At 36.2% G+C, this 8,806-nt stretch overlaps 1 pseudogene; it reads left to right on the forward strand.

The window, feature by feature from the left end:
• Nucleotides 1-7,592: 7,592 nt before the first annotated feature.
• Nucleotides 7,593-8,559, forward strand: LOC101579231 (annotated as a pseudogene).
• The last annotated feature ends 247 nt before the right edge of the window (nucleotides 8,560-8,806 follow it).

Here is an 8,806-nt window from a genome sequence, read left to right on the forward strand (position 1 = left end):
TTTTCTTTAATTTGTTTATAATATTTTGTTGTATCTTAGGAACTATTCTAAATCATTTACATATACTAACCTACTTAGCTTCACTGTAGTATGACATAAACATTGCCAGTGTCATCCTATTGTACATCAGACTGTTATACAGGACAGAGAAGTAACCTGGATATATTGGTCACACCTGTAATTATGTGATGAGATTCAATTTAGCTAAGCCTGAACATTTTGCCATTACTCCATGTATGTCCAATAATAAATGAAATAGATGCAAGTGTTCCAAATAACAAAAAGAAAACACATGTATACTGCTACATTGCTGAATTTGGTGATTAAATCTGCAAGACTCTCGATGGAGTTATTCAGGTCCTCTATGTAGAGTATCATGTCATCTACAAATAATGACAATTTCACTTTTTCTTTACCAATCCTTATTCCTTTCATTTATCTCTCTTGTCTAATTGCTCTAGCTAATTTTTCCAGAGAAACATTGAATAGGCATGGAGGCAGGTTACATCCTTGTCTTGTTCCTGATTTTAAAGTGAAGGCTTTCAGTTTTTGCCCATTTATTGTGATTTTGGCTCTTGGTTTTTCATACATCGTTGTTATCAGGCTGAGATATAGACAATCTATTCCAATTCTCTGTAGGGTTTTTATTATGAATGTTTGACTTTGTCAAAAGCTTTTCCTGAATCTCTTGAGATAATCATGTGGTTTTGCTCCTGGTGCTATTGCTGTGATATATTACATCTATGGATTTCCATATGTTGAACCATCCCTGAATTCTTGTAATGAATCCTATTTGGTCCTCATGTATAATCTTGATAATTTGCTGCACTCTGTTTGCTTGTATTTTATTCAGGAATTTTGCATCTATATTTGTCAGAGAGATTGGCCTGTAGTTCTCTGTTACAGTTGGATCTTTCTGTGGTTTTGAAATCAGAGTAATATTTGCCTCCAGGAATAAGGCTTCCCTTTCAATTTCTTTGAAGAACTTGAGAAAAGTGTACATTAAATCTTCTCTAAATTTCTTGTATAAGTCTGCTGTGAATCCATCAGAACAAGGGCTTTTCTTTGTTGGGATGTGTTTTATAACATTTGCAATTTTGTTTCTATGGGTTATGCAGACTTTGTGTATCTTCTTGACTCAGTTTTGGCATTTAGTAAAGTCAAACCCAAAAATCAGTAGCATTTGGTACACAAAGAATGAACACACTGAGAGAGAAATTAGGAAAACTATGGCTTTCACAATAACATCCAAAGAATTGAAATATTTGGAATCAATCTCATAAAGAACACAAAAGATCTGTAATATGAAATTATGTAGTCTGAGAAAAGATATTGAAGAGGATTTGATAAAATGGAAAAATACTTCACACTCACAGAGAGGAAGAACCAGCATTGTGAAAATGGCCATACTTCCAAAATTATTATACAAATTCTATGCAATCTCAATTAAAATAACATTAGTATACCCTGCAGAGATAAAGGAAACTTTCCTCAAATTCATTTGGAACCAGAAAAGACCAGAACATCAAAAGCAAACCTGAGAAGCAAAAGAAATTCAGGAGGTATCATGATTGCTGACCTGAAATTATACTATAAAGCTACTATGATAAAAATCAGCATGGTACTGGAAAAGAGACAGACCTGAGGGTCAATGAAACAGATTAGAAGGTTCATACACAGCTGCAAATACACTCAGCCACCTTATCTTGATGAAGGGTCCAAACATGCTCACTGGAAAAAAGATAACCTCTTTAATAAGTGGTTCTGGAAAAATTGACTTTCCACATGCTGAAGGCTAAAACTAGACCCATGCTCATCACCATGCATAAAGCTACAGTCAAAATGGATGAAATATTTAAATATTAAAACATAAATGCTAAATCTTCTGGAGAAAAATGAAGGCAGAAATCTTAAAGCCATAGGGGTAGGTAAAAAGTTCATGAAGAAAAACCAAACTGCATAGGAAATAGTTCAAGCAATCAACATCTGTGATCTCCTCTTTTTAAAAAGTTTCTGCACTTCAAACAAATTTCCAACAAAGTAAAAAGAGAATCCACAAATGGGGAAAAAATTATAGCTGACTGTCCCTCCAACAAAGGCCTTCTGTATAGAACATAAATAATTTGAAAAAAACAGGCCCCCAAATTCAAAGACTCAATCCAAAAATGGGCATCTGAGATGAATATACATTTCTCAGAGGAAGAAATACAAATGTCAAGTAAATATATGTAACATGTTCACCATCATTGGTCATTTGAGAAATGAAAATTATAACGACACTGAGGTTCCATCTCAACTCAAAAAGAATAGCTAACATCAAGAAGTCAGAAAATAGCAAATGCTGGAGGGGCTGTGGAGAAAAATGAACTCCTCTGCACTGTTGGTGGGAGTGCAGACTTGTACAACCACTATGGAAATCAGATTGGAGATTTCTTCAAAAGCTAGGACTGGAGATCCCATTCAAATCAGCTATTCCCCTCCTCAGTATTTTCCCAGAAGAACTGAAAACCTCATACCATGGCAATATATGTGCACCCATATTTATAGCAGTAGAATTTTTCATAGCTAAATCCTATAAACAATCCAGATGTCTATCAACTGAAGAATGGATAAAGAAGTTGAGGTATTTTTATACAATGGAGTATTATTCAGCTATAAAACAGGATAAATTTTAGTCTTTTGTCAGTAAATGGATATAACTACAGAACATACTCATAAATGAAATAAATCAGAACTGCATATGCAAACATCATATTGTCTCCTTAGTGTGAGAACCTGAAAGATAAGAATAGAATGTGAAGGGTACAATACATACTGGGAAAAGTGAATGAAGTTAGTCAAAAGGAAAGAGTTACTGAGTTGAGGAGAAGGACAGGAGATAGAGTGGGGGGGGAAAGATATGTACGTAAGCAGAATGTTTTGGACAACTGTACTGTGCATTTCTACTGGTTCAATGGAAAGAGTAGTCAATACTTTAATTTGTTGCTTTTCCTGTTTTGTTGTTTGTACCTTCTCTCTTCTTAATTTATTATAATTTTTTTCTGTTTTTCTTTGTTCTTCCAATTTTACATTCATATATCTGGTAATATGAAAAACCAGTGTGAAGACAGCTCTATGTTTTAAAACAAATACTTCGAAATTCATATTACTTTGCTAAGTGAAAATCTGTAGCATATGTACTTTTTTCTGTTTTAATTCTAATTTATACTCTCTTTAAGAAATAAAACACTTGTATTTAAATAGGAATAGGTATTGCATTTCCATTTGTTCCACCAAAATTGTAAATATGGATAAAGAAGTAGTCCATGCACTGCAGCTGAAGGGATAAGCTGCAAATAACCTGAAATCATGTACCAGACCTACTGCCAGGTTATGCAAAGGGTCACTCCCCAGTATTTCAAGACAGAATTATTTACAAAAGTTAAGCAGTGGAAATTGCCTGACTCCAAAGGAAAGGATTCTATGTACATTTATGCTTGTACATCTATTGAGTAGAACGATGCACCACTGTCAAAAGGGATCAAAGAAGGTGTGCAGCTACTGAAACAGAAAGTTGTCCTAAATGTGATTTTAAATAAAACAGCAAACTCATGAAAAGTATATATTTTAATGTTTTTGTATAGGATATTAAACATACATAGAAAATATCTGGAAGGATTCATTTATAAATAGTAACAAAGGTGAGGTCTATAAATTAAATTGGAATGCTGCCAAGGGGAGCTATATTTATATAGTTGCCTTCCTTATTTGAATGTGTATCACTTTAATATTAAAATAAACCAATATGAGATAAGCCTCACAATATTGTTTTGGAGTCATGAAAGCAATACCCAGACCGAGCAGTGCACGTTGGTCAAAATAAAACAGATGTCTGCTATGTGTGAGACCAAAATCCAAGCCATTCATCTCCAGCAGAGCGTTCATATTCACAATTGGAGTCTTGTGTCTGATGTCTATTCTCACCCACTTACATTTGTGACAGAATTTCTCCTGACAAATAAACTTTGATGATATCAGTCTTACAAACAGCTCCTTCGGGCTTTTCTTCTTGTTACTTGGTATGGCAATTTTACAAAACCACAGCACAGTGTAAGTTTCTGAAATTGCTCTGAGCTTCCAGAGAGTATGAGCTCAGGTGGCATTTTCTTTTCCTGTCCCCTGGTTGTGTGCATTAATGGAGTGCTCTGCCTCCCTGGAGGACCATTACAGACCGACCATCTCTTTGTTCAGAACTTAAATTGATTGACCACATGTCATCAGACTTTCAACCATACCATGCTTCACCATTCTTATCAGTAGAATTTACTACCCACTGGAGGACACAAAGGATAAAGTATTTATTATCCAGGCAAATATTTATTTTCCTTGCCTTTCACCAAGTCAACATGATTTCTACACTATAAGAAGTAATTTATGGCAACTAAAAATTCATAAAGATAGGACATGGGCTACATATAATCAAATGTGTTTACATCTGAAGTTAGTAAACCAATGTTTTCTTTGCCTCTACCTTTCCTTGCTAAAGGAGGTGCCTTTATAAGTTAATTTTGATTGTAACACATGAAGTGAATACTGCAAAGATGGCAGCACAATACAAATTGTAGAAGGGACAAACGGTGGAGAACAAGTACCTAAAATATACAAGTTCATAATTCCAATGTGTATGTCCTCTAGTGTTCGTTACAGAACTTGAAAGTGAATCCATCTCCTGGTGATTAGACATGAGTATATACAATTATCTTTCAAAATAAAATTCATTAGAATGAAAAGGTTTTTGATTTATAACAGGAAAATATGCATAACCTGAGAGTCTGTAAAAAAAAAAAAAAAAAAAAAAAAAAAAGAATATGAAGTCTTCCTGTCAAAACAGCAGCTCAGTGTACCTGGCTTAGCTCAGAATTGGTTTTAAGTAAATCTGTGCATGATTTCCAATTATATAGTTACAGGACAAAATGCTTATAAATACCTCAATGTTCACTTCCAATAAATTTGTTTTGGGCCAGGGAGATGGCTCAGTAGAATAAGCATTTCCCTGGCAAGTGCAAGGGCCTGAGTTCAATCCCCGTTTCAAAAAAAAAAAAAAGGTACATAAAGCAGTCAGTTTTACACTTGGTATCCCTGGACAGAAAATGTAGTTCCTCCTTTTTGCTATTGTGTTTAAAGTCCTTAATCTTAGCATGTTAAATTATTATCAGACTCTTCAAGAAAGTGGTGCTTTGACCAGAAGACAATAGAGTTAAAATGTTTAAAATACCCCAGGAAATTAAATAAGAAGCAAAAATTTTATTCTCCTAGAAATATATTTTCAAGTAGAAAAGGCGTGGATAAACTGTTACCAACATGGAAGAAGTCAAGGAATAGTGTGCTTACAAAAAATTCCTAAGGAACCTAATAGAGAACAAATATTTGGTAGTCAAATGATACAAAACACAGTGGAGCAAAGACTTACATGTAGCAACCATTAAACACATTTATTTTAAGCCCATAACTAAAAGTTATTAAAAAGAGAAAGCATAGATTACAACAGCTAATATTCAGAGTGGATTTTACATTGGAGCTAGTCTGAGAGTATTGTTATTTCAAGTTATCTCAAAAGAAAGGAATAGTTATGACATATTCTATGTGTGCATCAACCATACCCTTGAACATAAGAATTCCTAGTTTAGAAGAAAGAAGATTTATGTGAATATAGAAAAGGCAAGGTCACAAAGGAACTATGGAGTATCTCCAATACAATGGAAACAAAATAAAAAAGAGCAAAATGATTTAATTTGGAGGAATATTTTAAGATACTATAATAAAATATCTACCTTCTGAGGACAGAGGCATGACCAGTCATGTGTCCTGTGAGGGTTCCTGGACTGGAAGCAGTGTGGCCCACATAAGCTCTCCCCCCGGCAGCATTTACAAATACCTCTTACTCCCAAGGTGAGAAAATAACAGTGCTTCCAATGAAAGTGCTTCCTCCTCAGGGAGGCTGGCTTTCTTGTCATAAGCAACCCCAAGGCTCCAGCTCTCAGCTTCCCTCAAGATATACAACCTAGAAAAATCTGAAGACTAGTTTTCGCTGTTGTTGACTGTATTCTTCTCTTAATGGTGCTCAGAAACACTCTAACTAAAAGGATTTTTGCGTGGTATCAATGACACTCTATTGCTCCATCCCCAGCATGCACCACAACTGCAAGGATCACCTGAGGAACAACCTTAATGTTTCCCCAAACATGGGTATGCATCATAAAGGAATTTGAGGTTTCATTACTGTATGAACATACACATAGCATCACAGAGGCTATCTGCAATGCCTGTTGTCACCTCATCTACAAAAGTCATGCCCACACATTGTCAAACCACACATGGCTGCTGAGACTGAGTATAACCACCATGAAGAGACTGATGTGATTCTTGCACGTTGCTCTTTTTGTCAAGTGCATGGATCTTTACCTCTGTATCAGTTACTTTTTACTCATTTCTGGGACAAAATATCCAACACCCAAAATTAAGGAAGTAAAGGCTTATTCAGCTCAGTTTATGGAGATTTCAGTTCATACACAGCTGGCTACAAGGCAGAGTAATACATGGCAAAAGACAACACTTCATGGCGATGGAAGATTTAAAAAAGCAAAGGGAGGAGACACAGCTGCAGCCTGTACCAAGCCTCTCCTTTCCTTCTACGCTGACTACAAAGACTGGAGTTCCTCTCCACATTTTCTCAATTTCCTTTTATATCCTCTAAGTGCTGAGTCACTCTAGGGTGGGCCCCCATGTCCTAGGGAGTGACCTCCATGCCCTAGTGCATGGAATTGCTGAGTCAATTTAGTTAAGCTTCTAACTTCTCAAACTGACACAATGTATTGACCCCTACAATCTCTCTTACTTAATAGAGGAACATTATAGGCAATGTAGCAAGTAGCACAAGGAACATCAACAGTGCCTGAGTAGATGTCTATCACTTGATAAGAGCCATTACTCCCCTTGTAGGAGTGACCACACAGTGCACATCCCATACACTCTATTCTACATCACAACAGCCTGAATTGCTACTGTTTCCTCTCTTGGATCACTCATAGAGATACTGAGCTCCTTCACCATTTCTATAGTAATATTTGTTCTCAAACTTTATAACCACAACCAAAGAAACTACACAAAGTTTACACTATACTGTCTGGCTGGCAATAAATTCAGCAACATATCAAAATGATACCTCATGAATCATCTTTAGAGAAATGTAGCCTACTATGAAAACTTTAGACATAGAAATCTATTCCACCAGATATGCAAATCTAGAACATGAATATAATAAGTATAAAAAGGTAATGTGATGTCCCATACAGATACTAATAACAAAGTTCAAAAGTATTAAAATGGATAAGGTGCTTCATAAAAAATTCTAAGTGATTTTTCATAAACTTCAATGACAGGCAAGGAAACAGAGAGAAACACAAGGCAAAGTAGGAGAGAGAAGAAGGAAGAACAAGGAGCTGGGCAGTTTGGGGGACCTGCCACAGACATCACTGCCACCACCCACCTTTGTGCTCATGACATGAGAAAAGGAGGTGTGAATCCCCAGCACAAAGGTCAGCGGTGGGGAGACAATGGAGAATATAGATAAACTCAACATCAACAGCATTATCCAATGGCTACTGGAAGTGAAAGAGTCCAAGCCAGGTAAGAATGTCCAGCTACAGGAGAACAAAATCAGAGGACTGTTCCTGAAGCCTTGTTAGATCTTTCTGAGTCATTACATCCTACTAGAACTTGAAGCACCACTCAAAATTTGTGATGCTATCCATGGACAATACATGATTTGCTTTGACTTTTTGAATATGGTGGTTTCCCACCAGAAAGTGACTGTTTCTTGGGGACTATGTGGATAGGGGAAAGCAGTCATTGGAGACTGTCTGCCTGTTACCAGCCTACAAAATCAAATATCCAGAGAATTTTTTCTTCTCAGAGGGAGTCATGAATGTGCCAGCCTCAACAGGTTTCATGGATTTTCTGATGAATGTAAAAGAAGATACAACATTAAACTATGGAAAACTTTCACAGACTGTTTTAACTGTTTAGTAATAGCAGCCATCATGGATGAGAAAAAATTCTGCTGTCATGGAGGCTTATCACCAGTTCTTCAATCTATGGAGCAGATTCGGTGACTTAAGCGACCAACTGATGTACCAGGTCCAGGTCTTCTTTGTGATCTTTTGTGATCTGACCTTGATAAAGATGTCTTTGGCTGGGATGAAAATGAGAATGTCCTTCACATTTGGTGCAGAAGTGGTTGCAAAATTTCTCCATAAGCATGATTTGGATCTTATACGTAGAGTCCATCAGGTGGTTGAAGATGGATATGAATTTTTTGCAAAGAGACAGTTGGTTATTCTGTTCTTTGAACCCAATTACTGTGGAGAATTTGACAATACAGGTGTCATGATGAGTGTGGAAGAAACATTAATGTGCTCCTTTCAGATTTTAAAACCTGAAAAGAAAAAGAAACCCAATACCATAAGACCTGCAACACCTCCAAGGGGTATGATCACAAAACAAGCAAAGATGTCCTTTTGACTCTGCCTAGTTGGGACTTGTAACATAGAGTATATAACCCTCATTTTTAAAACTGTAATGTGTATTAGTCAGTTTGCTCAGATAGACCTGTATTTGTGGTGGCCCCTCCTTTTGTTTTTGTCTTTATGAATGGCATTTGCTAGTTATAAAAGCAAATGAAAGACACTCCAATCCCAAGGAAAAGTACTGTTTTGAATTCCTTGGTCCTCTTGCAGACAACTTTAATGATGGTGTTAAAACTATACCC

Source organism: Octodon degus, unplaced genomic scaffold (genome assembly GCF_000260255.1).
Source record: "Octodon degus isolate 3935 unplaced genomic scaffold, OctDeg1.0 scaffold00139, whole genome shotgun sequence".
NCBI lineage: Eukaryota > Metazoa > Chordata > Mammalia > Rodentia > Octodontidae > Octodon > Octodon degus.